Below are 27,893 nucleotides of genomic sequence, written 5' to 3' on the forward strand. Positions count from 1 at the left end.
AAGAGAGAGTATGAGCAGGGGTTGGATGGGGGAGGGCCAGAGGGAGAAGCAGACTGCCCACTGAGCAGGGATCCTGACACAGGGCTCAATCCCAGACTCCTGGGATCATGACCTGAGACAAACGCAGACACCTAACCAAATGAGCCACTCATGTGCCCCAGTGATTTTCTAGTTATAGGGCCCTGGGCAAGTTTGTCCCGCAGTTTCTTTATTTCTCAAATAAGTATGATGGGAATAATACCTTATGGGATGTTATATGACTTAAATGAATTAAGGTACGTTAAATGCTTAAAGCAGTCCCTGACCCTGCCAAATGTTTGCTTCTATTACTTGTATTACTCCCGTTGAACTCACAAAGTAAATCATTGAGTACATGCAAATATTGTGGAGGTGTGTACTTCTGTAATTTTGTTTAAAACTCACAAGGGGAAGGGAAGGATTATCATCTCAATTTTACCATTGTAGACATGAGGCACAGAAAAAGTTAACTAATTTGTGAAAAGTTGACTCTTCATTAAATCACAGAGTAAGGATTCATTAATCCACTCACTAATTCACTCAACCTGTTTTTATTGAGCTTTGGCTACATACTATTCTAGGAGCTAGAATACAGAACCAAGCAGACAAAAATCCTTGCCCTCATAGAACTTACTTTCAACTAGGCAAGACAGTCAAAAAACAGGAGAAATCAGTAAAATATATGGTAGATGGGATAGTGGGGTGTGCTAAGTAAACAAAAGCAGGGAAGAGGAGAGGGAACGTGTGTGTGTGTGTGTGTTTGTCAGAGGGGGAGAAGGGTGGAAATTCAGAATGCCATTATGGCTAGAATATGTAACTAGGGAAGGTCATGCTGAGAAGGGGATATTTGAGGAGAGATTTGAGAGAGAGAAAGAAAGAAAGAAAGAAAGAAAGAAAGAAAGAAAGAAAGAAAGAAAAAAAGAAAGCCAGCCAGCCATGGAGTTATCCAGGGAAAAGGGTTCCAGGCAGAAGAAAGAACATGTGCAAAGGCCTTGAGGCAGGGATGTGCCTGGCATGTTCCAGGAAGAGCAAAAGGACCAGAGTGGCCAAGGCAGAGTAAATGAAAACAATAGAAAATGAGGCCAGGGAGGGCTTGGCTGGCATTGGTATTTGCTCAAGAGAACCCTGACCCATGTTCCTGTTACCTGGGGTTCCACCTTCACAAGGGCAACACATCTTAAGAAGGCACTGATGGAAGAGTCTCTCCCTTGGAAAGACCATCTCACCTCCCATCCTCTCCATCCTGTAGAGAGGAAAACCCAGGCTTGGCGTTGACAGCGAGGCAGGTCACCGGAACCGGAAACCACCTAACCGACACTCCCTCAGCCCGCTGGAAGCAACCATGACGGTGGTGCTCAGAGCCCTTGCAGAGATGTGCTGTGGTCTCTCTGAGCTCATCACAGCACCTTCCTAGGCAAGAGTTTCAATTCAAGGTCATTTTTGGTTCCTTTTCAGTAGCAGACTCAGAACCAGATCTATTCAAGTGTAGGAACAGCGCAGACACATTAATAGCCAGACCCAGTGGGGGTTTTATTTTCCATTTCCTCCTCCCTCGTATTTATTTGTTTCTTCATCTCCTCTGTGTGGTAAAGGTGCCTTGTAGGATATTTTCAGATGAAGTTTAAAAAGGTATGGTGGAGAATGGAAGGTGTCACCCTATGTTGGAACCTACTTCTCTCCAGACACCCATCAGGCTGTCTGGAGTTGGGCTGCCTGGGTTCAAATCCCCATTCCACCATTATCATTAGGGATGAGCCTGTCTGCTTCCAGTAAGCTTCTAGTGAGGATGGAATGAAATCATTTAATGCTATTTTAGAATTTAGCCAAAATTGGGGGCTGCCTCCTATTTCTGGAGTGCCATTGCAATGGGAAAGATGTTTCAGGACTCCTTAGAGGTATCCAAATGATGTGGTTGTCTCTGGGTTTCCACTTAGAGCATGATTCAGATATTCAGATATATCCTGTATTCAGTAGTTTCTCTACTGGACATTCTAGTCTTCCCCTGTTGGGTGGTCCCAGCCCCCCACACTGATAAGCCTCTCGAGTTCTTAGAGGTAGCCATGGGGAGGTCTCAGTCCTGTCTGTGGTCTAGGGAAGCAGTCAGCCCAGTGCCTCCAATGTGGAAGAGATTCCAACTACACTTACCGCCTCCCCTGGGAACAGATTCTGAGCTTTCCTTTCCTTGTGAAGGCATTGAGGTATGTTTGTGAATTCTCTGAGAGAAATGTGAGACAATAAGCAAGCGCCCTTCCTAGACAAGGAGGCCTTGAGTGAAAGAATCTACAGGCGTTATATTTTTCCTCCTTCAGTGTAATTTATCTTTTGGGAAAAGGACACACAGAATTTAGTGAATGTTGCTCAATGGTCACAGCTTATTAACTCCATGTGATCCTGTAGAAAGAAAAAAAGATCACCACACGGTTACGTCAGGAAGTCTTCCATGACTACGCTATAGCAGACACTCAGTATTACTATTGGCAATAGTAGAAATCAGTGAATAAATGACACATTAGTAACAGTTATCCCATTTTATAGGAACAGCCCAAACGATTGCCTTCAGATCATTGTCATTGGAAAAAGCGAGTCCTAGAAATGTTTCTGTAGGTCACTGACTTAAACAAATAATGTCTTTTTATTGGCTCAGAGGGCCATCTTTGAGATGACTTATCATGGTTCCTGCCGAAGCTTCAAAAGGCAGAACTCCTTCAAGTTACGATTTTTTGTGTTGCGCAGGCCTGTCAGCACACAGATTCAGTGTCAAATAGTAAAATGACTTTGACCCAAACTCCTGAAGTGCACTTAAAAACCATAGAAAGGATTCCTCACAGACCAGAAGCCTGGTGCAATGTGGATGTTGACCCAGCTCATCTCAGTTGTAAGTTTAGATTGATATGTGTCAGGACTTTTTGAAAAATGCACCACAGGACAGATGAACCTGATTTAACGACAGAGACCCACCAATTCCGCTCCTTGTTCTATCCCCAAAGACACGCCCACCAAGACATCTGTGCAAGAATATTCATAGCAGCTTTATTCATAATAGTCAAAGCTGAAAACAACTGAACGTCTAACAGTATAGAACACATTGATTGTAGTATATATGTTCAACAAAGTACTACTCAAGAAATTATTGTTATGTACAGCAACATGATGGATCTCAAAACATACCGAGGAAAAGAAGCAGAAACAAAAACATACATGCTGTATGATTCCATGTGCAGGAGGTTCTGAAGCAGCTAAAACTAACCTACAGAGATGGAAATCAGTGGATCTCCAGGTAACCTGGCCAGCTGGGGCAGGGAGGGTGTTAGGGAACCAGAAGGGTACAAAGGAGCCCACTGGGTTCTAGGATATTCTTGATCTTGATTGGGGTGATGCTTCCATGGGGAGATACCTATGAAAAATTCACCTTCTATGCATTTAGTATTTGTGCAGTTTACTCTGCATTAAGTTATACCTTGATTTTAAGAAAAAATATAAGGAGACAAACAAAAAATTAAATCTGGAGATTAACTGGATCTCAGTTTTCTAGGTGGCTTTTCTAAGATTCTGGGATTGTAAAACGCAAGATCTATGATTCCTCTGTGAGGAGAGAAAATGTGAATTCCACCTATTTCCATACTACCCAGGGGGGCTCCACACAGCATCGTTTTGCATTCCCAGAGTAACCTAAAGGGAAAACTTCACAATGTCTGGAACCCTTGACATCCTGCCAGTGAAGGAGGAGGATGCCTTCAAGTCCCTTGCAACAAGAACCCACTTGGGCAGCACTAACCTTGGCTTCCATATGGAACAATAGGTCTGCAAAGGGAAAAGTGAGGTCATCTACAACCTAAATCTGAAGAGAACCTGGGAGAAGCTTCTGCTGGCAGATCACACCATTGTTGCTATTGAAAACCTGGGTATTGTGAGCATCATATCCTCCAGGAATATCAGCCAATAAGCTGAGCTGAATTTTGCTGCTGCTCTGGGAACCACTCCTACTGTGGGCCACTTCACCTCTAGAACCTTTGCCAACCAGATCCAGGCAGCCTCCCCAGTGTCTTCTGGTGGTTACTGATCCCAGGGGCTAACCACCTATGGGAGGTCCTGCTTCATACCTCCTTCTACAGAAAGCCTGAAGAGACTGGAGAGGAAGGGCAGGTTGCTGCTGCAAAGGCTGCACCCAGGGGAATTTCAGGGTGAATGCACTGCCCTGGCTCTTGGGTTCCCTGCTACTCAATCTGAAGTTGGGGACTGGTCTGGAGGGGTGCCGGTGCCTCGGTACCTACTCAGCAGCTTCCTACTAAAGACTGGAGCACTCAGCCTGCCAGCTTCCACTGCCCAGGCCACCAAATGAATGGGGACAAACAACCATTGAGTGGTCTTAAGCTGCTCTTCCACAAAGACAAGCAAAATGCAAATAAGGTTGGGAAAAAAAAAATGAACAGTTTCTAAAAGTTGAAAAAAAATGTGAGTTCCATATGGTTTGATTTATCCCAGGATTACAATGTGGAATACTCATTCATCATTAGCAAACATCATGGAAATCTGCATGTCAGGCAGTGGGCTAGCTGCTGGCCATACAATAGGGCCATAAGACTGTTATGTCCCCTCCATAGAAGAGGGAGAAATGGTTCAGAAAGCAACTATGCACATAATTCCGTGTGACACAGGCTCTAAGAAGAAAGCATAGGAGAGATCTTCTATGAGAAAGAATAAAAGGTGGGCCTAGGAGGAAAGTCTCCCTGAGAAAATCACATATGAAGAGAGATATGAAGGCTGGAGAGGAGTCAGCCAGAAGAATAAGGGAGAGAGGTAGGGAGGGAAGAAAGGGGCAGAGGAGAGGGGAGAAGAGAGAAGCAGGACGAAGTCTTCAGTTCTCTGATCTGAGATTCTGGGAGATTCTAATGTGGCTGAAATGTAGTGAGTGATGGGGGGAGAAAAGGGAAATGAAGCTGAGGGAGGAGGGGTAGATTGGGGCCAGGGTGTGGAGTACCAGGCGAGGATTAGGGTTCGGATCAAATGCCAAGTATAGTACGAAGAGTCGACATGTTCTAAGGGTTGTAAGTAAGATTTAGCTTACATTTTCAACAGATTTCCAAAGTTTCCAAGAAAAGAATAAACTAAAAATCAATAAGAATAGGGGCACCTCAGTGGCTTAGTGGGTTGAGCAACCAACTCTTTATTTTGGCTCAGGTCATGATCTCAGGGTCATGGGGTTGAGCCCCAAGTTGGGCTCTAGGCTCAGCAGGGAGTCTGCTTGAGATTCTCTCTCTCTCTGCCTGCCTCCCCTCCAGATTTCTCTCTCTCCCTCTAATCTCTTTCTATCTGTCTCTGTCTCTCTTTCCCCCTCCTATCCCATCAAACTCATGTACACACATTCACAGCAAACCCTCACACACTCACTCACTAAACCTTAGTTGTGATGAGTGTAGGAATGATGGCCCCACTACAAATCCCAATGCATTACTGAGTTCGGGGAAGGAAATCAGGAGTAAATGCTAGCCTTTACTCAACATCAACTATGTGCCAGGCATTGTGCCAGGTACTTTTAGCTTGCGTACTATGAGGGACTTGCATGTTTGTTCCTCCCCCTAAATTCATATGTCAAAATCCAAACTCTCATTGTGACGGTATCAGGAGATGGGGCCTCTGGGAGGACAGCAGGTGATGAGAATGGAGCCCTCATGAATAGGATTAGTGTCCTTCTAAAAGGCTCCTGGAGAGGTTCCTTGCCCCTTGCATCATGTGAGGACATATCAGGTGATGGCCATCCACTAATCAGGAAGCAGGTCCTCACCAGACACAGAACCTGCCAGGATCTTGATCTTGGACTTCCCAGCCTCTAGAGTGTGAGAATAAATTTCTGTTGTTTATAAGCCACTCAGCCAATGAATTTTTGTTATAATAGCCTGAACAGACTAAGACATATATCAAATTAGATATTCTTATTCCCATTTTAATAGGTGAGGAAAATGCAGCTTGAAGAGATTAATAATGATTGTATTGAAGTCTCATAGCTATTTTAAAGGGCAGATATAGGATTTGAATTCAGTATATGATGATCCCTTCATCAAAGGCATATGTCATTTTAATAACAAACATCAGGAAGAGAAATCCAAAGGAAAGACTCTCTAATGGTGAAATTTGAGACTCTAAAATACCTGGTCGAAGGCAAGTACCTTTAAGCATCAGTCCCCTAGCACTTACTATAGGTAACTCCTTACTCCATTCCAACTGTGACTGATCACAAGCCCAGCTCCATGCACAGGAGCTGGAGGCCTGTGACATCTGAGAGCAACCATAAAGAGGTTGGGGGTGGCTGCACAACCTCCAAAAGCAGTGACAGCAGAGCTGAGTTCAGCTCAGGTTTGCTTGGGCAGGTACAGCCTTGAGTAATTCTGTGGCCTCTTACACTGGGTTTCACTACGAGTCAGATCTGATCTAGCTCCTGCCTCTAGAAACAACACCACAGTCTTGTGGGAGAAAATCAGAAAGGCTATGAGAGGCTCACCAATCCTGGGTTTCTTTCTGCTTTGATGGTGACTTCACCCAATCACCATGAACAAATTTCTCTGGGGCAGACCAAGGACATGGTGTACCCCAGGACCTGTGTAGGAAGGCTGTATCAGCCAGAGTCTTATCAGAGAAGCAGAGCTGCTCGGAGTGACACAGAGCAAGGGATTTGTCCTAAGGATTAGACCTTTCACAACTACGTAGGCTAGTGGAGTCAGTTGTAGGTGGTTGCCTCTGCATCTGGTGGGGGCCTCAGCTCACTGTAGGTTAGCAGCTCTGGTGATCAAAACAGGACCCAGGACTTAACGTGAGGCAAGCAACCCAAACTGAAAGCACAGGAAGCACAGAGCCAAAAAGAATAGGCCGGGACCCGTGACAGTCTCTCCCAGCCAGCAACTTGGACAACACAGGGCACCTGCAAATCTCGAACCTTCTCTGTGGAGCCAGCTTGTGGCTCAGAGAGTCTGGAGGAGGAGACTGGGTGGGAGCTGGGGGAAGTGCAGGCTCAGGTGCTGCTGAACGCCAAAGAGATGAGCCACTGGGTCAGCGTGAGCTCGGGGCCTTGCCTGGCACCCTACACCAGTCTGCAGAGTTGCTGTTGCTTCCCCTCTGCCTTCCCGACACCAAGCCAATGCCTCTCGTGGCCAGCCCTGACCTGGCACCATGCAGGGAAGAGGATTCTGGGCAACACTGCCAGCTTGGCGAATTTGACGCAGAACGAAGCATAGCAAGAGGAGAGCTCCAAAGACAAGTAACCAGATAAACTAAAGGTTTTATAATGTGGGTGGGGTGGAAAGAGAATTCCTACTCAAAGCCGTAACACAACCCTGGCTAGGTCCTTCTACAAGAAACACTTGCAATTCAGGCATGGAGTGGGTTAGAGCTGGGAACAAATGAACAAACTCCGACGTGCCAGGCACTGTCCTCGGCATCTGAGGGGGGTGGCAGGGGGCGGGGTGGTGTACAGAGAGAGCTTTAAGACAGTATCCTGCTCTCAGGAGAAGGGAGATAAGATAGACATGATCTACAAAGACATTTACACATGGTACAGCCCTGGATGCCTACAGGAGACTTCCAAACTCGGCCAGGTGTTTGGTTGGTAGAAGAGGCTTTAGCATCATCAGACTGAGTTCATACTCAGCCTTGCCCCCAACTAGATGTATGATTTGGAGCAATTTACTTAATTGCTCTGAGCCTTCATTCCCTGATTATACAGAGATAATAACAATACTTATCTCACTAGTTGATTATAAGCATAAAAATAGATCGTGTATGTGAAGTACTGGCACATAGTAGATACTCAATAAATGGTAGGCATATTATTTATTTATTTATTTCATGGAATTTTTTTTTGCATATATTTTTATTGGAGTTCAATTTGCCAACATATACCATAACACCCAGTGCTCATCCCGTTAAGTGTATGGTAGGTATATTAAATTGTATTGTCATCATCATTATCACTGTTCCTTCTTGGACCCAATACCCAACTGAGTAAACATGTGGCTTTAGGGCCACAGACCCAACAATATGAAAAATACATGTGGGTGCCCAGTCCTTTAAAGAATCGGCACTTTAAGGGGTGTCTGGGTGGCTCAATCAGTTAGTCTCCAATTCTCAGTTTCAGCCCAGGTCATGATCTCATGAGTCCTGAGATGGAGCCCTATGCGGGGCTCTGTGCTGAGCAGGGAGTCTGCTTGAGGATTCTCTCCCTCTGCGCCTCCCCATTCATCCTCTCTCTCTCTCTCTTTTTCTCAAATAAATAAATAAATAAATAAATCTTAAAAAAAAAAGAATCAGCAATTTGAATAAGCCAATGTATTTTGTGTATTTATATGTTCATTCAATAAAGGATATGGGCCTACTACCATGCAGGACATGGGCCAAAACATGAGATAAGTCTCAAATGACTAGTGTAAACAACATCCTTAGGAGTTGAAGTTCAGCAAACATGTTCTAGGACTTCCTACAGGACTCCAAAGGAAGGGAATATCACCATGGCTTGTAGTAGCCAAGGTTCAGAGAACAAGCAGCATTGGAGTTCAGCTCTGAAGAAAGGGTGGTGTTCACTAGGGGAAGTGGAAGGGGGGCACTCCTGGAGTGGGGCAGGACGTGAACACTGGGCTGGAGGCTGGAAAGCCCCCGGTGTGGTCAGAAGGGAGAGAGAGCAGAGCAGGTTTTTCAGGGAATAAATAGGCCAAGAAGTAGACTGTGCATTACTTTGCCAAGAACAGGAGTTCAGATTCTGACTCTCTGGGGCAGCAGAGAGTCATCGAACTTCATATAGACAAGGGGAACAATGAAAGCCAGGTTTCAGGAAAGCTAAAGTGTTAAAAGTCTATGGGCAGTCTTGAGTTGGGGAGACTGTCAAAAGAAAGGCCAGTTGGAAATACTGATACTAACATGCAGGCAGCGCAGAGAGCTCTGAGCCGAAATGATAACAGTGCAAAGAGGAATGCAAGAAATATTTTGAAGGAAAGAAGCAATGGTTCATGGTGCCTACTTGCACACAGGAGCAGAAATGGTAAGTAGGAGTCAAAATGCCAATCCTGGGCAGCTTGAAGAGAAGCAGGGAACCTGGGGGATGGGAGTAGAAGAGAGAAAAGAGTCTATATCCCATGTGGAGATTCAGTGAGTCTCACCAAAGATCTTCTCGGGCACCAAAGGGTACACCAAAGAGTAACCTGCCTGCAGGCTGGTTGAGAGCAGAAGGGATGGGTGTGAGAAAAGGATGGGATGAACTTGGGGGTGTCCCAATGCAGGGAGAGGCGGGAGGGACCAGAGAAAGAACAAGCAAAGCCCTAGCCTCCCTTCAACTGATGGAAGGGAAACAGCAAAAGCTTCCATATCCCTATAATTCTTTGAGATCCAGTTGTGCTCATTTCTATAAGAGAATCCTGCCCAACAGCTCAAAACAAGAGAAAATACAGACTATCCCAAACAAGAGAGAGAATTCTTCACTCAGGAAGAGTTCAGTTAGTGTCCACATGGGGGTCATCATGGCCACATTCAGCATCCTTTGGGAATCAGATGGTACATTCAAAGGGCAAAAGAGTGATCATAAAGGGGCTGTTTACAGAGACAGGCATCAGGGATGAACCATCCTCAACCTGAAAAGGAGAAGAGGGAATGATGTTACCTGGAGCCTAGTGAGGGCCATAGAGCAAGTGGTTATAGGAGAACCAGCTACTGCCTTAACCTCCAATGGTCCAGGAGAGAACGAGAGCAATACATATACCTCAGCTTTGCTCTCCTCACACCTTCCCATTTCTTAAGAACAGTTCTCATTGGCCAAGCCCAAGCAGAAACCACAAGATAAGGAAGTGTAGGCAGAAAACGGTGAACAGACCTTGGGGAGAAAATGGCAAACCAGAATATTGACCCAGTAGGATTCCTTAGCTCAATGTCATCCCCTGAGAGAAAGTAGAAATGATTTGCTTTTATCACCTGTAGCACATATTTGTGTAACATTTTACGCTCCATAGAGTATCTTCACATAGATTCTCCCTTCTGAGTTACACAGCACCCCTGAGTATCTCTTGTGCAGTAGATAAGACCATGCTATTCAGGTCAACTCTGAAGCCCGGAGAGGTTAAATGCTTTATCCGCAGTTAGTCCAACAGTGAGTGAATTGTGAAGTTCGTATTAGAAATAAGGCTCTCTGACTCCTAATCCAGTGCTCCTCCCCAACTGTGAAATTAGTTTACCTGGGAAGATACCATTGCTGTCAATGACATTAGGAAATTGCTGTCCTGAATGTGGTATGACTTGTGGCCCCAGCCCGGCTGGGTGTTCAGGGCCTTCCTGAGTTGTTTTCAATAGGCAAATATTCCTGACACTTCAATTATCCCAATCCAAACAATGAACACACTGTGCAAGAAGCTTCATAAATTTCATTCAGTTGGATGCAATGAGAAAGCTTTGTGTGGATTCCCTTAAAAAAATTTACCAAACAAAACAGAGATTGTTGTAATGGAAACATCTAGGCTAGGGAAAAAAAGGCTCTGTGTTTTAGGAACCTAGCTCGGATTCTTTCATCTTCATCACTGTGTCTCGGCAGAGAAAGTGTCTTCTGTCAGGAACCCATGCCTTCCCTTCTACAAATCAAAGCAAGGCCTTCTTACACGTGGACAACTCTGAACTATGTTTGATAAAGTTTTTTTTTTAACTTTTCTACATTTGATGTCATGTCATTTCCATATACATCCTCTCAAGTCACTCCCTCTACCCCACTGTTCTGAGTTGAATTGTATCCCCCAATCCAAATATGTTGAATTTCTAATGCCCAGTACCTCAGAATGCAGCCCTATTTGGAAATCAGGTCCATGTAGAGGTAATCAAGTTAAAATAGGAAGGGGCCTATTCCAATATGACTGGTATCTTTTTATTTTTTAAGATTTTACTTACTTATTCATGAGAGATAGAGACTGAGAGAGAGAGGCAGAGACACAGGCAGAGGGAGAAGCAGGCTCCATGCAGGGAGCCCGATGCGGGACTCGATCCCGGGACCCCAGGATCACACCCTGGGCCGAAGGCAGGCGCTAAACCGCTGAGCCACCCAGGGATCCCCCATTTCCCCTTTTTAAAGGATACCAGTAGGGGGTCCCTGGATGGCTCAGCGGTTTAGCACCTGCCTTCTGCCCAGGGTGTGATCCTGGGGTCCCGGGATCGAGTCCCGCATCGGGCTCCCTGCATGGAGCCTGCTTCTCCCTCTGCCTGTGTCTCTGCCTCTGTGTGTGTGTGTGTGTGTGTGTGTGTGTCTCATAAATAAATAAATAAATAAATAAATAAATAAATAACTTTTAAAAAAGGGGGAAATGTGGACACAAAGACAACCACCCAGAGAGAGAAAATGATCTGAAGAGACAGGGAGAAGATGGCCGTCCACAAGACAACGAGTGCCTGAGGCCACCAGAAGCTAGGAGAGAGGTCAGGAACAAATCCTTCTCTGGGACTTTTATGCAACATATACACACTTACATCTAAGAGGTAGCCCGAAAATGGTAGTTATTTTGTTGGAAAAACTCCAGGTTTTAGCAAAACATGTCCAAAGGGAATGTTAGGAAATTTTATATAAATTAAATATTATTCCTGTTTTCCACCTCTGGAGAAGATTTCTAGTATCAGTGGCTAGCGTGTTGTTATCTGAATTAGTTAGAACACTGGGTTACATGTAATAGAAAATCTATACCAAAGTGGTTTAAACAATAAAGATGACTTGGTTCCCACACCTGAAAATGCAGATGTAGTCTTGGCTTTAGGCATGGTTTGATCAAGGCTCTAGACTAATTTCTATGTGATTCTTTCAATCTTGCCTCTTTTGTATGTAAGCTCCATCCTCAGGCTGTCTTGCCTCATGATTGTACCTCCCACTTCCCAGAGGAAGAATGATCCTATGTCCCAGAATTCCCAGCAAAAGTCCTAGATGTGGTACTGATTATAGCATCCCTAACCAATCCTAAGGGAAAGCCAGATGCTGATTGGCTTGTGCCTGACCTGTGTGGTCCAATCGCTATGGCCAAAAATCTGGGACATCTTGCTGGCTTAGACCATTTAGGGCCTACTTCTGGAGCTGGAGGTGAGTGACCAGACAAGCTGGCAGCTACTGGGTGGAAGATGAGCAAAATGGATGAGGAGTCAGCACAGCAAGCAGTCCAGGACTAAACCTAACCTTTGCACATTACCCTTAACATACCAGCCTTACATAAAACCTTACCATATCAACACTGAGAATCTGACTTTTAGGAAACATGAGCTTGGGCTATGACCATCTGCTAGACTATGAAATCCAGAATATGAAGGTTTCTTTTCATATCTTAGGAGGGGTTGTGAGTAGAGGAGGTGAGATTGTATTTATTTTATTTATCAAGCACTGTTCCAGTTTCTATGGAGACATACGAAGTTATCTCAAAACGTAGTATCTTAAAATAACAATGATCATTTATTATGTCTCACTGTTTCTGTGGATCAGGAATTCAGGCCCCGTGTCATTGGGCCTATCTGGCTCAAGGTCCGCCCTGTGCTTGTAGTTATTAGATGGCCATGGCTTGAGTCTTTGCAGAGGCTTCTCTGCTCACCCATCTGGCACTGGCTCCTTGGCCATCCCTCTGTTCCTGTGTTTTCTCTTCATGTGATCCTTCTAGTGTGGCAGTCTAGGGCAGGGATCCCAAGGTGCATGCATGTGTGTGCGTGTGTGTGTGTGTGTGTGTGTCTATATACATACACACAGAGAGAAAGAGACCTAAACATAGGTAGATCCACATGACCTAGACTCTTAAGCCAGCAGCTTCACTTCTGTAGCACTATGTCCATTGAGGCAGTCACAATGTCCCACTGGTTCAGGAGAAAGAGAAACAGACTCTCCCCCTTATCAGGGAATGGCAAGTTTCCCTTTTTTTTTTTTTTTTAAGATTTTATTTATTTATTTGAGAGAAAGAGTGAGAGAGCATGCATGAATGGGGGAGGGGCAGAGCAAGAGGGAGAAGCAGACTCCCCACTGAGCAGGGAGCCCAATGTGGGGCTCGATCCCAGGACCCTGGAATTATGACCTGAGCCAAAGGCAGACGCTTGACCCACTGAATCACCCAGGCGCCCCAAGGGAATGACAAGGTTATTGAAGAGCATATGGGATCAAAAAACCACTGTGTCTGTGTACGGACAATATAATCTGCCACGCTCAGAGCATTTGTACACTCTACAGTGTTCTGAGTACATTACAAATATCAACTCATTTAATGAGCTTGGGCACTAGACTTTCTCTTACAGATACCAGATGGTGTATCCATATGTGCTGGGTCCTCACTGTTTCAGCATCTAGGAGCTCAACTTCCAAATGCCAAGACTTGACCTGAGACCTTCTGCCTGCTGTGTTCTGGCGTGCCAGATATGTTGGGGAAGAAATATCCTCTAGGAGTGGCCTCCAACTAGTAACCGACAGGAGTTGGTGTATACCTTTCCTGGCCCCCTTGAGCCTTGGTTGGCAGGGTGGGGGATAATTCTGAGGCATGCGTTCTAGCATGATCTCTTAAGTTCCCTAGGGGCGTTGAGCTCCTGTGGACCATAGTGGTGACCTGTGTGATAACACAATTTGATCGGCTGCCTTCCTTTCCCTGCTGTCTCTCTACCATAGTACTGGTGTTTCCCATACCTCCCAAATAAACTAGGTGGGTCTGAAACTTTTGGTGGGGGAATCCCAAATGAATCCCAAACTTTTAACTGGCCCAGTTAGAGCCTGTTAGGACTCAGCTAGGACTTCAATTCCAGATTACAACTGAAGGTAGCTATGAGAAGTGCTTTCTTAGCACCTTAAACTATGTGACATTAGAGAAAAGGCAATGCTGAAGAAAATAAAAAGCCCTGGGAGAGGAGATGGAAAATGTCCATTTCAGACTTGAGATGCTCAAAGGTTACATCCACCAAACACTTATCAAGCTTCTGCTGTGAGCCAGGCATCACACTAAATGCTAGAGAACCGCAACTCTCTGATTCTGAGACCGGGCATGAATATTCCTGGCCAATCTCTCCCTCAAGGGCATTGTGGAAATCATAGTGAGGCTTTTAGATGAGAAAGCCATCCTCCAGTGTAAGGCTCATTTTGGTAGCACTATTTCTGGGACTTCAGGATGAACCACTGCAGATGGGCCAGGGTGATTGTATTAGTCAGCTAAGGCTGCCATAACAAAATGCCACAGACTGAGTGGCTTACCCAGCAGAAACTATTTTCTTTCTGGAGGCTCAGCCCAAGATCAAAGTGCCAGCCAATTCAGTCTCTGGTGAAGGAGTCTTCCTGGCTAACGGGAGCCATCTTCTTCCTATGTCCTCACATGGTGGAGAGAAGGTGGGGATGGGAGATTCAGAAAGGGAGCAACAGAGAGAGAGAGAGACAGAAAGAACATGCACAAGAGCACTAGTTCTCTGGTCTTTTCCTTTAAGGAGTTAAAGATTAGTGTAATCTATCAGATCAGCCTCCCACCATCTCATTTAACCTTAGCTACTTCTTTATAGGCTGTATCTCCAAATACAGTCACATTAGAGCTTGAATGTACTTTTGCAGGGTCTCAACCCAGTTCATAGCAGTGAGATTCTGGTGCAGATTTCTGCAGGTGTACACACCTCTTAAAGCATTTGTGTTTGGTTGAATTAGCAATTGTAATCATCATCTGTGGCAAGTTAAGATGGAAGCACTTTTGACAAAAAGGAGAGTTTTAAAATGTAAAGGGCATAAATATTGTGTGATCGGTTGGCCCAGTACCCCATCTCGAAGAAGCGCTTTCAACTACCTCCCAGGGCAATCTGTGCTGCTCCGTTTGTGGGAGGGCAATCTGAGTTAAAGAGCCTTCACTAAAACATCCTCCACTTTTTCCCAGAACCCAAAGTTGTTTTCCTGGGAACATGCTGTCTCACTTATTCTCCAGCCTCCTGAGTGATACTTGTGTGATAAAAAATGATATAAATGAGAAGCATGCTACTTTGGCCAAACAGCTGGATACATAAGCGGAGGATGGAGCCAGTCTTGGACTTGAAGCCAGAAACTCTGATTCGTGAATCTCATCATTGCCCCTTTTCTCTCTTTGCATAGACTAATCAACAGTCATTTACTTTATAATGACAGAACACTTTTTAGGTGTTAGGCACTGTGCCATCTGCTTTTCACGAGGCTCTGCCTTCAGCAGCTAACAGAAATGAGATGAGATGAGAAGGCAACAGGACCAGGCCATTGTAGTGGACCTGTGGACACCCTGGACGTACTTATCAGGCTGCACCTGTGAGAGACCCTTTACCACATTTCACTGACAGCCTTTTACTCAGTCTGTATCGCTCTGATTTCTTCCTGAGGTTTTCCCTGACAGCACAGGGACAACCCTCTGTCAACGCCCAGCCTTCCACACTCTGATGGAGAATTCTGAAGTAGATCACACAGATTCCCAGAGAGTCCTTAGAACGATTGTGCAGCAGTGGTAGCCCACATTTTACCAGACACTTTTTTGACTTCTCTCCCTTCTTTGTCTCATCTTCCACACTTTGTCATTTGTGGGTTCTAAGATTCTTTTCCCAAATTAACTACCTGAACCCAAGCCTTTGTCTTGGCATCTTCTTTTGGGGGAACTCAAACTGAGGTAGTCATTTGCTATGGTCAGCAAGTACTTAGCACATGTACCACCCTCTCCTTCCAGTGCTCCTGACAGACATACATATTGACCATGGCTTATTCCCATTGAATCTGAAAAATGTCTTAGAATTCTCTGCAGCCATTGGTTGCTGACCAGTATTGGTATGTGGGATGAAATCCACTTCCTATCCCCACCATAAAGAATAAATGCTAAAGGAGCAGTAGTCAGGAAATGCTTTAGGAGTTTAGGAGCAGGACAGTTGGACTATGGTGGGTTAGAGAGAGGAGAAAGTATCCATGGTGGTAGGACCTGTACTGAACCTTGAAAGATTGCCACAATCCTGACAGAGCTTCCTGGGTGGTGAATAACAACCAGCATAAATAGGGGGAATGTGCCTGGCATATTCAGAAGGCAGAGAAGCATTTATATTGGCTCTACCAGATGGATTATGTCGAAGGTTCTTAGAACTTTTTCCTGCAAAACAGGTGTAGGTATAGTTTCTTGATCTCCTTAATTCCGGTGATTCTTATCTTTACCCAACTTCACCCAACTGTATCAAACTTTGAAACAGCCCCCTCAACAGTCTTGAACTCTGAATGTTGTCTTTCTTCTTTTCCTCTCTGGATCTCTCCTTCACAGTGCTTATTTCTTCCTATCAACCTCCATAATGATGGGCATAAATTATGAAGATGGTTCAGAAATTTCTGTCTATCCTTCATTTCAGTTACCTGATGGAAATTTCCATCTGGCTGTCTTAACGGCCACTCGATGTCAACATGCCCAAAGTCAAACTCATCTTTACCTATAAAATAGAATGGCTTGCTGCTTCCCTTGTTTTCTGAAGGGTACCATCATTCCTCTATCTGTCAACCATGTTCTGAAAATCCAAGAGGGAAGAAAATGATACTACATAGAATGCCAGGTACCACAGTTATCATCACCCTCCAGTCTCATTTAATCCTCACAACAGGCAAGGGGGTAGACAATATTGTCTCCATAAGTGAGAAGACAGGGGCCAAGAAGAGATAAAGAATTTGCCTGATATTGGAAAGTGAAGCTAAAAGTAGCTTTAAAAAAAATAGGACTGGGATTTAAACTCAGGTCTGTTTGACTCTAAGGTTTGTGTTCTCATCATTCTTCACCAAGATCTTTTATTTTTCTCCTGAAATAACTCTTGCATATGTCTATTTTTCCATTTCCCTCCTACCACTCCCATCTAATGTCACACCCCATGGGGGGGAATCTCTAACAAGTCTCCCTGCTTCTAACAATCAAGGGCAGCAGGTGCACACAACATAGCAGTAGTAGATGTGTGCTACGGAGAACCTGATGTACATCCTGCCTAATGCATGGTCTCTGGCCTGAGAAGAATTTACAACTCAGCAGAGACTATAGGAAAGAGATGGTGGGAGGAATGTGAGAGGAAAGGGTAGGAGGTGGAGAGAGGGGAGAAGGGAATTGGGTGTGGGCTATGGAGAGAATCTGCCAGTCTCATGGTTTGCTATGGAAACCTTTGGTCTGCTCTGTCCCAGTCTATTTCTGGGCACTCTTCCTCACCCCTCCCTGCTATCCACACAGGTACAACATGGGCAACCATGACTGTAGAATGGGACTTACTTCCCCTAACACCTTCCTAAATGCAAAACCAAGCAACCTAAAGAAGCACTTCTAGAGAGTGTTTATAAACATTGGTTATATTTCTTTTTAATATTACTAGCTAACATTGTCAAGCTGTTACAAATGGGCTAGACTCTGTGCTAAGCACTTTCTAGGCATTGTATTATTTAATCCACACAACAACCACATTCTGCAAAGAGGCAGGTTAAGCTCACAAAAATGTACCCGGGGTCCCAAGGTTGAAAGTGCCAGTTCTAGAGCCCTGTATACTTCCCCACATATCCTCAGGGGGAAAAAATGTTTTGTCACAAAAGTAACATAGTCACACTGTCTGTGTGTATGTGGTGATTATAAAGTATAGATAAACAAAAGAAAATGAAAAATCCTATTAAGTACCTCACCATCCAGAAATAGTTACTGTTAACATGTCAGTAAACTGCTCCTGGATTTCTCTATGGCTATACATACTATTCTTCTTTAATGAAAATAGAATTATACAGCACATATAGTTTTGTAACTTTTGCTCATAAAACAGTGTATCATATATTTCTTATCATTAAAATAGTCTTCTATGCTATGGGAGGCTGTATAGAGCTGCTAGATTCCTTTAAATGGATGTACCACAACTTTTTAAACCAGTATTTATTGCTAGACATTTAGGGCTTGGATTTTGTTTGGTTTTTCAGGCTTGCACTCTTGTACTTAATTCTGTGATGGGCATCTGTATGGCCAAAGCCTTCTGAACAGACTCCTCACAGCCTCTTCCAAATCCGTCAACACTCCGTAGTTGGAGGGAACCTGGCTTTGGCTCATCTACCAGGAGCGCTCCTCCCCACCCTCCACTTAAAGTCTCTCCAGTCTCAGCTGAAATGGAGTTTCTTCAGGAAGCCTTCCAAGACTGTCTGGATTGGATCAGGTCCCTTGTTTGTTTGTGCTTGTGGCTCCTACACAGCTCCTTTGTTGCATTTAACATTTGTGATTCATTAATTGGTCATATAATTCTTTGTCTAATGGCAGTCTTCCCTAATAGATTATAAGTTTTGTGAGGGCAGCATCTGTGACTCCATTTTTCACCATGCTATCGCAGAGCATACCAAGAGCATGCAGTAGGTACTTAGTACCTTTGAAGAAATATATGAATGAATCTTTGTGGACACCCTCAACTATTTTCTTAAGTAAAGCCAAAGCATGGTTCAAATAATAGGTACATTTCTATTATTTTTCAAACATTGTTCAATTGTCCTCTAGAAAAGTAGTGATTCCTATACCATCATTAGTGTGGATATAGAGTGCAGGTCTCCCTTTTGTATGCCTTCAGAAAAACTATCACTTATTTTTTAAATAGCCAGTTAAAAATGACTGCCAAATTACATCAATACTATTGGAGTTGATCCCCAAAATCAAGTTATGTATAGACAGGACAGTTGGTTACTATTTTACAAAACCTACTATGAATTCACTGAGCAGATCTTTCTGGTTGTATATTATTATGACCATATGATATTAGTTCTACTCTCAGATCCTAGGTTACCTGATTCTTACAATGATAACTAACATTTGCTGTGTATCTGCTACATCAATACACCATGCACATGCTTTTCCTGCATTGTCTCATTTAACCTATGCACATCTTTAATGAAATGAATATCATGATGACTGTCAATCGCAGATGAGTTACTGAGGCATAGGGAAGTTAGATGACTTGCCTGAGGTCACACAACTAACCAGTAATGGCATCAATATTTGAATGTATGCAGCCTTGAGTCTAAAACCTATATTCTGAGCTAAGCATTGCACAGTTCCCAGTTTCAACAAATAGCCCCTACCTTTTCAGATCTCACTTTCAAGATGCTTTGAGCTAAAAAAAAAAAAAATCCTGGATCTGACATTATTTCAAAATTGTCCTTCTAGAGACAACTTAAGGACCTACTGTATGCCATATATCTTATATCAACTCCTTTTCCGTATTTTTATTTCAGTGTTATTTTTATTACCATTTTACAGACAACAGACTGAGGCTCACATAAGTTATGTAACTTGCCTATATAGCTAGGAAGCAGTAGAACCAGAATCTCAATCTATGACCTATAACTCCTTGCCAGCTTCCCCAGCTGACTCCCAGCTATTACATGTTGCTTATTCATTAACCACTTCTTTTAACTAAGACTTTTATGAAATAAACTCATCTGCTGGGAAATGTACTTGAATAAGACACAGAAGATTCTAGTTCCAGTGGTGCCACTGACTAACTTTGTGATCTCGGGCACAGAGGAATCATGAGTTCTAAAGGCCCTTCCCCTTCTGAGGGTGCCTGGGTGGCTTAGTTGGTTAAGCGACCGACTCTTGATTTCCTCTCAGGTCATGATCTCAGGGTCGTGAGATGGAGCCCCGCATCAGGCTCCACACTCAGTGTGGTCTCTGCTCAAGATTCTTTCCCTCTAAGCCCCCTGCCCCCTACTCACACACACATTCTCTCTTTTCCTCCCTCTCTCTCTCTCAAGAAAATAAATTAAATAAATAAATAAATAAATAAATAAATAAATAAATAAAGCCCCTCTACTTCTAAACTCTGCAATCCCATGCACCACTCAGTGGGAAGAACATTGTCTCTGACACCAGAAAGATCTGCTCTCAAAATGCCACTTGCCGCTTTCCAGCTGATGGATCTCGGTCATGACGAGATTAATTAATTTTCCTCATCACTGAAATTGAGCTATTATATTCCTTGCTGTATACTGATGAGAATTAGAGCTAGCACATGGGACAATTCCTGGTGCATAGCTGGCCTGAGTGGAGAAGAGTGGCGCTGGCGCCAGTGCTGGCTGTGCTGGTGGCTTGCCGTGGCTTCCCTCCATCACCTGTGTAAGCCTCACCCTCACCGTAGGACTCTGCACATGCATTCATCTCTGCTCACGTTAACACACACTCATACCTTTGAACTTTCCTGTGACTATGGTACAAACTTTTCAGTCTACCTTCAGGTGACATTCACTCGTACGGAAAATCTGAAACTGTACAGTCAGAGTTGCGTAACTGTGAGGCTGGCCTATAAAGGAAGCCGCCCTTCTCTTCCTCCTTCAATTTTTTTTTCAGCAACTTGAGGCATTCCCCTTGTGGGCGTGTGATCTCCCCAAAGGCAGCAATAGCTCAGGCAGCCACAACCACAGCCCTCAGCCGCTGCAAGGGAGTGTGCAGAGCACCTGGGCTCCTGCAGGCCCAAAGCTCCAGAGCAGTTCCATCTGGTGGCTGCCTGAGAAAAGGCTGGCTGAGCTTACAGGTGTCTGGGCTCACTCAGAGCAGCGAGCACGCAGGAGCTGGCTGTCCTTCCCTGGTGCAAAACTGACTCTCAGAGAACCTCAGTCAAATACCAGTGTCCCAGAACCCCAGACACTGGAAGAACCAGCACAGTCAGATGACCCTCTGCCCACTCAAAACATACCCTTGGCTATGGTCCAGGTAGGAAAGTGAAGTGTTACCATGTCAGTGCAGGGTCATGTTACACGGATAGCAGAAAGGTCTAATTTCAGCAATAGGATGAGAGCTACAGAAATGTGCTGTCTTCTATCTGGTGGTCCTTAGCCCTGGTCACACTTCAATATCTCTAGGAGAGAAAAATGGGCCAAAGATGTGGGCAAATATCATGATAGCTAATTCTTACATCAAACTCAGTATGTTCCAGACACTTAACAATCTCTAAAACCCCAAAGGGTAGATAACATCATTATCTTCACTTCACACATGAAGAATGGGGGTAGGGGGCAAGGGGTTAAATAACTTGCCTAAGGTCACACAGCCAATAAGAGGCAAGGGCAGAGTTTGAATCCACATAGCAGCTTGGTTTCAGGCACTAAACTCTAAACCACTATGTTTCACCAAAGAAAAATTTCAAAGGACTGATCAAAATATGAAAAAAAAAAAATGCTTAACCTCACCAGTGACCAGGAAGACAGTGTAGTGAAGTGGGCATGTGCAAACACCCTTAGAGTATACATTGGCCTTTTCAGAAAGGTGATTTGTCCAGTTCTATCAGAGTGTACACTGTGAATTCCACTTGGCAGAATCCCACTTCCAGGGATCTATGCTTCTGGAATACACAAAAAGCTTTACGTACGAGGATGCTCCATATGGTGCTGTCTGTGCGAGATCTCTAGTCATGTCTGTATGTGAGCACCTGGCACTTGTTAGGCATGCTGGGACTATTTACAGAAATATAAGAACAATAAGTATTTAGTTAGCTAAATAATGATATGTTTGTCCACGTACTTCAACACTGCTACTAACAACTCAGTAGAACAAGTGTGACCAGACCTGAGTTCTGCAAAACTAAAAGAAATGAGAAAGACTCTTCTGTTCCCAGCTCTTGTGCCAAGAGGATGGCTGCTATGTTATCCTGGCCTCCCTGTTCTGGGAGTCCTGATTCGGTTCAGCCAGTGGGACACATAAGCAACACAAAAGGAAGAGTGAAAGATTGGAGTCCTGATTCCCCTCTCTTCCCCCTCCATGACAAGTTGTAGTTTCCTGAGTGGTTGAAATTCCTTGCAGCCTCAGCTAGCCTCAGCTCTCTCTGAATGGTGCCTCTCTTTTATGGCGATGACTCACACTGGGTTGGTGACACCTTTCCTTCCCCCTCAGGTCTCAAAGAGGAAACAGTTCCCATTGTTGCTAGTCTCTGGTTGCATCACCATCCCCGTTGCTTCCACGCACCTGCCCTCACCTCTGTAGCTATACCCCCCCACCCCCACCACCAGTTGAAGCCCTGGAGTTCACCGTTCATTTTGCTAGGATCCTAAGCAATTCAACCTCAGAATTTCATCCAGTGCATATTTATGGAGCACCAGTTATGTTCTAGGAAGTCAATCTGGTACTGGTGGTACCAGCATAAGGAAGCCAGTCCTTTCCACCTGCTGGCTTAGAGGAGCACTTCTAGCAGAGATTTCCCATGGGCCTAAAACAGGACTTCTTCCTCCAGATTCAGTCAGGGCTTAGCTCTTTTCTAGGGGAAAAGGAATGAAGATGGTGTACATTCTGTGCAATTAGTTCTTGCTTAGGTGTCAGTACCAGATAAAGCTGAATCCAGTTAAAACACCTATGCTTCTAGAAAGCTCCTATGAACTTTATCCAATAGGACAAATGTAGTGAGTTCAAGGAGGCCAGAGGGAGCTAAGCAGAAGTAAACCTGCTTCTCCTTAAGTGTCCCCCTTTCAGAGAAGGCCACCCCCAACCACCTCATCCCAAACTTAGAGCCCTAAAATCTCTTCTTCATATCTCAAAACCTCCCTCTGGTTCACCCTCTCTTACCCATCATCATTTGTATTGCCTCGGTACAGGTACAGGTCCTTACCTTTTCTTGTCTTGTTTGTGATGGGCATGAGGAGTGGATTGTGTCCTCAATGCCTGGCACCATGTCTGGCATCTGGTGGGTCCTCAGTAAGGTTGATTGCATGACGAAAAGTCTATCACAGTGGCCTCCCACCTTTCTTCCCCCAGCAATATATCCTCCCTCCTACCCCATGAGATCTTTCTAAATCAGAGATATGCTCACATTATTACTTGAAGTCCTTCAGTGGTCCACCATGGCTCTTAGCTAGGGGTCATCAAACTTTCTCTGTAAAGAAAAAGCAGATATTTCAGGTTTCATGGGCCATGTAGTCTGTTGCAACTCCTCAACTCTATTGTTGTAGGGTGAAGTAGCCATATATGATACATGATGAGTGAGCTTGGTTGTAGTCTAATAAAACTTGATTGACATAAACAAGGGGTGGACTAGATTTAGCTCACAAGGTGCAATTGCTAACCCTGCTGTAAGCACATCCAAGCTGTCCTGCATGGCCTATGGGCAGCTCATGGCCTGGCTTTGTTTAGCTTTGTCTCCTGGCACTCCTATTTCATACACCACTCTCCATCTTCTTACAATCCATCAAATGTGCTATGTGCCTTCAAGTATCTGTGACTTTACACTTGTTCTTCCTTTCTAGAAATCCCTCTGCCATCTGTACACCTCTGAAACATGTCTTTCAAAACCCCTTGCTTGTTGATGTCTTCCCTATGTATCCTCTTCACCCCTGCCCTGGAGAGTAACCTTGCCTTCCTTTTGTTGCCTGTTTGCTCCTGCTTCCATGATTGCACTTAACCCTCTATCTTGGCATTGCTTCTTGACATACCTGTGTCCAATTATGGAAGGGGACAAAGCCTCGTGCAGAGATGCTTAAGAAATGTTGTTGAATTGATTAGAAGTCAAGGTACCTTTCAGTATAGTGATTCCAGGTTTTCCAGAGACAATTGCAGTTGGGCTTGCGGCCCCAACATAATTATTAATTAGTGCCTCTTTCCACTCTCAGAAATCACCCATGTTTATGATAAATGATATGGTTGCCCCAACTTTCAGCATCCTTTGAACCACAGTGTATAGGTGGCTGGGCTGCCTGCTTAGCCTGTCCATGGGACCAGCAATAGAAGAACTCAGGTCTCCTTGCCAGTGTCGGCCAGCAAATCTGCATCCTTGTCTTCTGAGGGCCTGGGCCTAAAGAACTGTGGAGCCAGGCCAAAGAGCTTGCCAATGCAAGTTCAAAAGCCTGTGCACACGTAGCCCAGTGGGCTAGGGCCAATCAAGGCACCCAACTTTAGTAACACTTTCAAGAAGGGTATAGTCCAATCGTGACCAGTTACCCCTGCCCTATCAATGATGCAGAACAACTCTAACTGAAGCCAGAACAGTGAGGAAAGAGCAACAGGATTTCATGCTCAGTGCAGGAAATCCTTGAAACCCTGATCCCATCAGAGGCAGGTCATTCATGGTATACCTGTCTGTACAAAGAGGGGGATACTTTATTATAGCCACCATCCCTCATCAAGGGTCAGAGGAATGGATCCTGGACAAGGTGTCCAGAAAAGAGAAAGAGAAATGCTGAATGACTATTTCCCCCCACGCCTCCTCCACTTGTTTGACAAGCAGTCTGGTTACCCTAGCCTCTTTCCTGAACTTCCTCCCTCCTCCCCCGCACCTCAGACACTTCCATCTCTGTTCCCCGGGCCCCTCACAAGAATACGAAATGGCCACCCGGATGTGGGGCTGCATAAGGAGCCCTTGGTTCTTTGAAATCTATCTCAAATCCAGGAGTGGTTCCCACAGCTCTCGCAGCTCTGAAAGCAGAGCAAAAGGCAACAGAATGCATTTACCAAAAATGCGCCTCTCTGCATGTAAGTCTCGAGGAGTTATATCTATACAACCATCTCCCCAAAGCTGCCCTCAAAAAGGTCAGCCTTATTATTTCCAAGAGACTTCAAGGTTCTAACTCGTGACCTTGAATCTATGCTCCTGACTTTTTGTTTAATAAGTCATTTGAGCAGCTTTTGAATAATTCCCACCCCGATCCTGGCTACATTCAGTTTTTCCAAAGGGACGTGCCTCCCTCATTGTGGATCAGGCAATGCCCTGCTGATAAGCTAAAATTCAAACTTTGAAAACAAAGTGATCACTAGCAGACTTTCAGAAGGATTCTGTGCATGATGAGCAGTTTCTTTACAAATTGAAAGTGCTCCTGAATTTCTTAAAGCAGAGACATTCGGGAACCCCTGCCAAATAAGTACTATCTCTCAAATTACAGCAGAAGGAAAACAGGAAATAATTTATTCCAAATTTCTTAGAAACACTCCTTCTTTGTCCTCCATCTCCACTTACATTACATAGAACACAGGTGTGTGCTTGAACTACAACCAAAAAAAATAAAATAAAGTAAAATTCTGCACCAACGAATATGACAAAACAATTTGGTGGTGAAAGTTGTGAATTCTGAGACTTTTCAGCAAATCAATGATTTATTGCCGACCACGCACAAGATACTCCATAAGCTTAGACTAGAGGGTCATAGCTGAACGAGGAATGCTCCCTGTTCTCATTTGGAGGATAAATAAGAAGGAATACAAATAATTTATATAAGACAGAGAATGAGCTATGAAATCTTGAACAATTTATGCAATCTTACTAAATCGGCTTCCTCGGCAATAAAAATGGAAGTCAGTATCTCAGAGGATCTCCATGAGGATTAGAGGAGATGATGCAGGTCAAGAGTACATACCGTGCCAGGGAACAGAACAGGCCATTGTCAGGTGTTAGCTGTCTGGCTCCTGCAATTCTCATCTATCCACATGTGTCTTCTGTGCTCATTTCAGAAAGTAGAAAGAAGAGATTATTCAGTTAGGAGAATCAAGGAAGGCTGAGTGGAGGAAATGGAATGTGAGAGGGTCTTTAGGGAGGGGAGATGGGGTCGGGGAGGAGGAGTCCAGGCAAAGGGGGTGTGTGAACTGCCGCAGGAGGAAGTATAGTTCAGCAGGACCCTAGGCCAGGTACTCAAGGCTGTGGACAGGTCTAGCTGGCAGGAAGGATATCTAACAGGAAAAAACAGGAGGTATGTCTAGGAACAAAGTTTGAGATCAAACTTTGAAGGAAGTTTTTTACCTTCCCAGCTGAGAGGTTTGAGTGTTACGCTGTAGGTCATAGGGAGCTACTGAAGGTTTCCGAAGAGAGGAGTAATATTCTGAGTTATATGTGTGATCCGTCTTTCTGGTAGCAGTGGACCAAATGCAGAACAGCAAAGAGACTGATCAGAAGGCTATGTTAATAGCCAGGGGTAGGAGGTAACAATGGCTAAGGGAACTCAGAGACTATAGAATACGAATGAAGGAGACATTCTGGAGGATCCTAATTTCAGGATGGCCAGAGTCAGCTTTCAATAATTTGCATTTCAACCTTGGCTATGGATGCCATTAAAGAAGGTATAGAACCCAGGAAGAGGAACCAGTCCAGGGGCCAAGTGAGAAGACATTTGTAGCTCTTTGAGCCTGACTCAAAGCCTTCTACTGACAAGAAGGCCTTGGATGGAAAGAACTCTGTTTCCTCATCTGTGAAATGGGGATATCTGAATATATTCCATAACTTCTCACGAACAGCTTTCCTGACTTTAAGTCTGGGCTTCTCAGGGCCTAGAGTCTCTTCAGTCATGATTCACTGTAATTTGGGGAGTAAATGAATCACCCTGGTGAGCCTATTTATATCTATTGCTAGTCAGGAAGCCTTAAACAGGCTAGTGAAGTCAACCATAGGCCCAACACTCTAAAAGCATCAACTTGGAAACCAGAAAATGGGTTTCAACTGTTTGCTAAATGTCAGTTTCTTTGGTGTACAGATTTCCAACAGCAGTTATCAAAACCCTGTAATTTCTTGGCAATTTGTATGAAAATTATAATCCTCTGTCAGGGGTCAATCAGAAAAATGAACCATACTAGGTATTTTAACAGAGAGAATATAATGCAGGGATCTGGTTAAATAGGTGTTGGAGGACTAAAAAAGCAAAATGAAAACAGGGGAAATAATACCAAGGTGATACGTGCAGGCACTCGCCATCCCCACTAAGGAGAAGAGAGAGAAAAGAATGGGGGTGATCCGAATCTCCAGGCTTAGAGAAAGATCCCATGGAGCTGGGGCTCAGAACTCCATGAAGGGAGCACTGTCCACCGCGTGCTGCTCTCTGAGGGGGACCAGTGAAGCTGGCTGTGGAAGTTCTGGAGGAAGCTGAACCTGAACCAACTACCACTGCTGGGTGAAGGAGTACTGCTGGCATGAGCAACCAAAGAAGAAGAAACAAGTGTCCTCTCCTCTCTCCTTCCCTCCTGCCTCCTATTGGAAAGACCTACAGGAAGCCAGCTAACAAAGGAGAGACAATTTGCAGAGTGCCAGCATCACAGAGACTACAGAAGGGTGGAATTGGAGCCGAGAACCAAGAGTTGAGTAACTAACTTGAGGACTCTTACACAGCACGTGATCTGATAAATATCAGATTGCCATCCTTATTTTCTGAACAAGCAATCACGAAATACAGAAGCTGATTCAGATAATAGAGCACGGACTGGAAATAGTACGCTATTCTCCTGCAAGCCTCAAAGACAAAGAAACAGCTTTTTTTTTTTTTTTTGAGTGAAAGTTCTCGTAATAGTGGAATCCGTTATGTATAAAGATTGAGGCAGACATACCCTAAGCTTGACCCCATTGGTTTATGCCCTTGAATAATCCTCTCTCTTGAGTAGAGGCCAGACTTGGGAATTGGTTTTAACAGAGTAGGTAAAGGTGATGAGCTGTCACTCCTTTGACTACATTATGTTATGTGGATTCTATCCTGGCCAACCAATTGCAGTGAGAAAGGTTCTCCTACCAGCCTCGTCTTCATGGTAAACATCCATGTTGTGAAGTGCTGGTGGCTTCTAGGATCTCAGGGTGGCTTCCAGCCAACAGCTCGTAAGAAGCAGAGACCCGCAATCATTCAACTACAAGGAAATGAATTCTAAACAACAACCTCAATGAGCTTGGAAAAGATCATCCTCAGAGCCCCCAGGAGAGACTGTAGCCCAGGTTACCACCTGGTTGCATCTCTTCTGAGACCTTAGGCAGGAGACCCACCAGTCTCCTGACGCATGGAAATCATTAGTAAATTAAATGGTATTAAGAAATGAGTGTTGTTTTAAGCAACTCCCTTTGTGATAATTCATTACACGGCACTACAAAACTAATAGGGGGATGATCCTTATCTCTCTATATCCCCTCTACATTCAGCATCAGCCTAATGTTTAGTGCTGCTAACATGGGCCAGGTGTTTTCAA

General features: G+C 44.4%; 2 long non-coding RNA genes across 3 annotated transcripts in view; one reads left to right on the forward strand and one right to left on the reverse strand.

The window, feature by feature from the left end:
* Positions 1–27,893, forward strand: part of LOC144311809 (uncharacterized) — a 120,595-nt gene that overhangs the window by 24,768 nt on the left and 67,934 nt on the right. The window lies entirely within an intron of this gene.
* Positions 656–25,858, reverse strand: LOC144312242 (uncharacterized). 2 transcript variants are annotated; one of them, XR_013377738.1, is made up of 5 exons: positions 25,699–25,858; positions 25,319–25,397; positions 22,786–22,848; positions 20,720–20,844; positions 656–2,409 (listed from the first exon to the last, which is right to left on the reverse strand). It is a non-coding gene; the product is annotated as an uncharacterized LOC144312242 (long non-coding RNA). The 2 variants fall into 2 exon arrangements; XR_013377737.1 differs by having other exon boundaries at positions 1,498–2,409; positions 20,683–20,844.

This window comes from Canis aureus, chromosome 4 (genome assembly GCF_053574225.1).
Source record: "Canis aureus isolate CA01 chromosome 4, VMU_Caureus_v.1.0, whole genome shotgun sequence".
Taxonomy (NCBI): domain Eukaryota; kingdom Metazoa; phylum Chordata; class Mammalia; order Carnivora; family Canidae; genus Canis; species Canis aureus.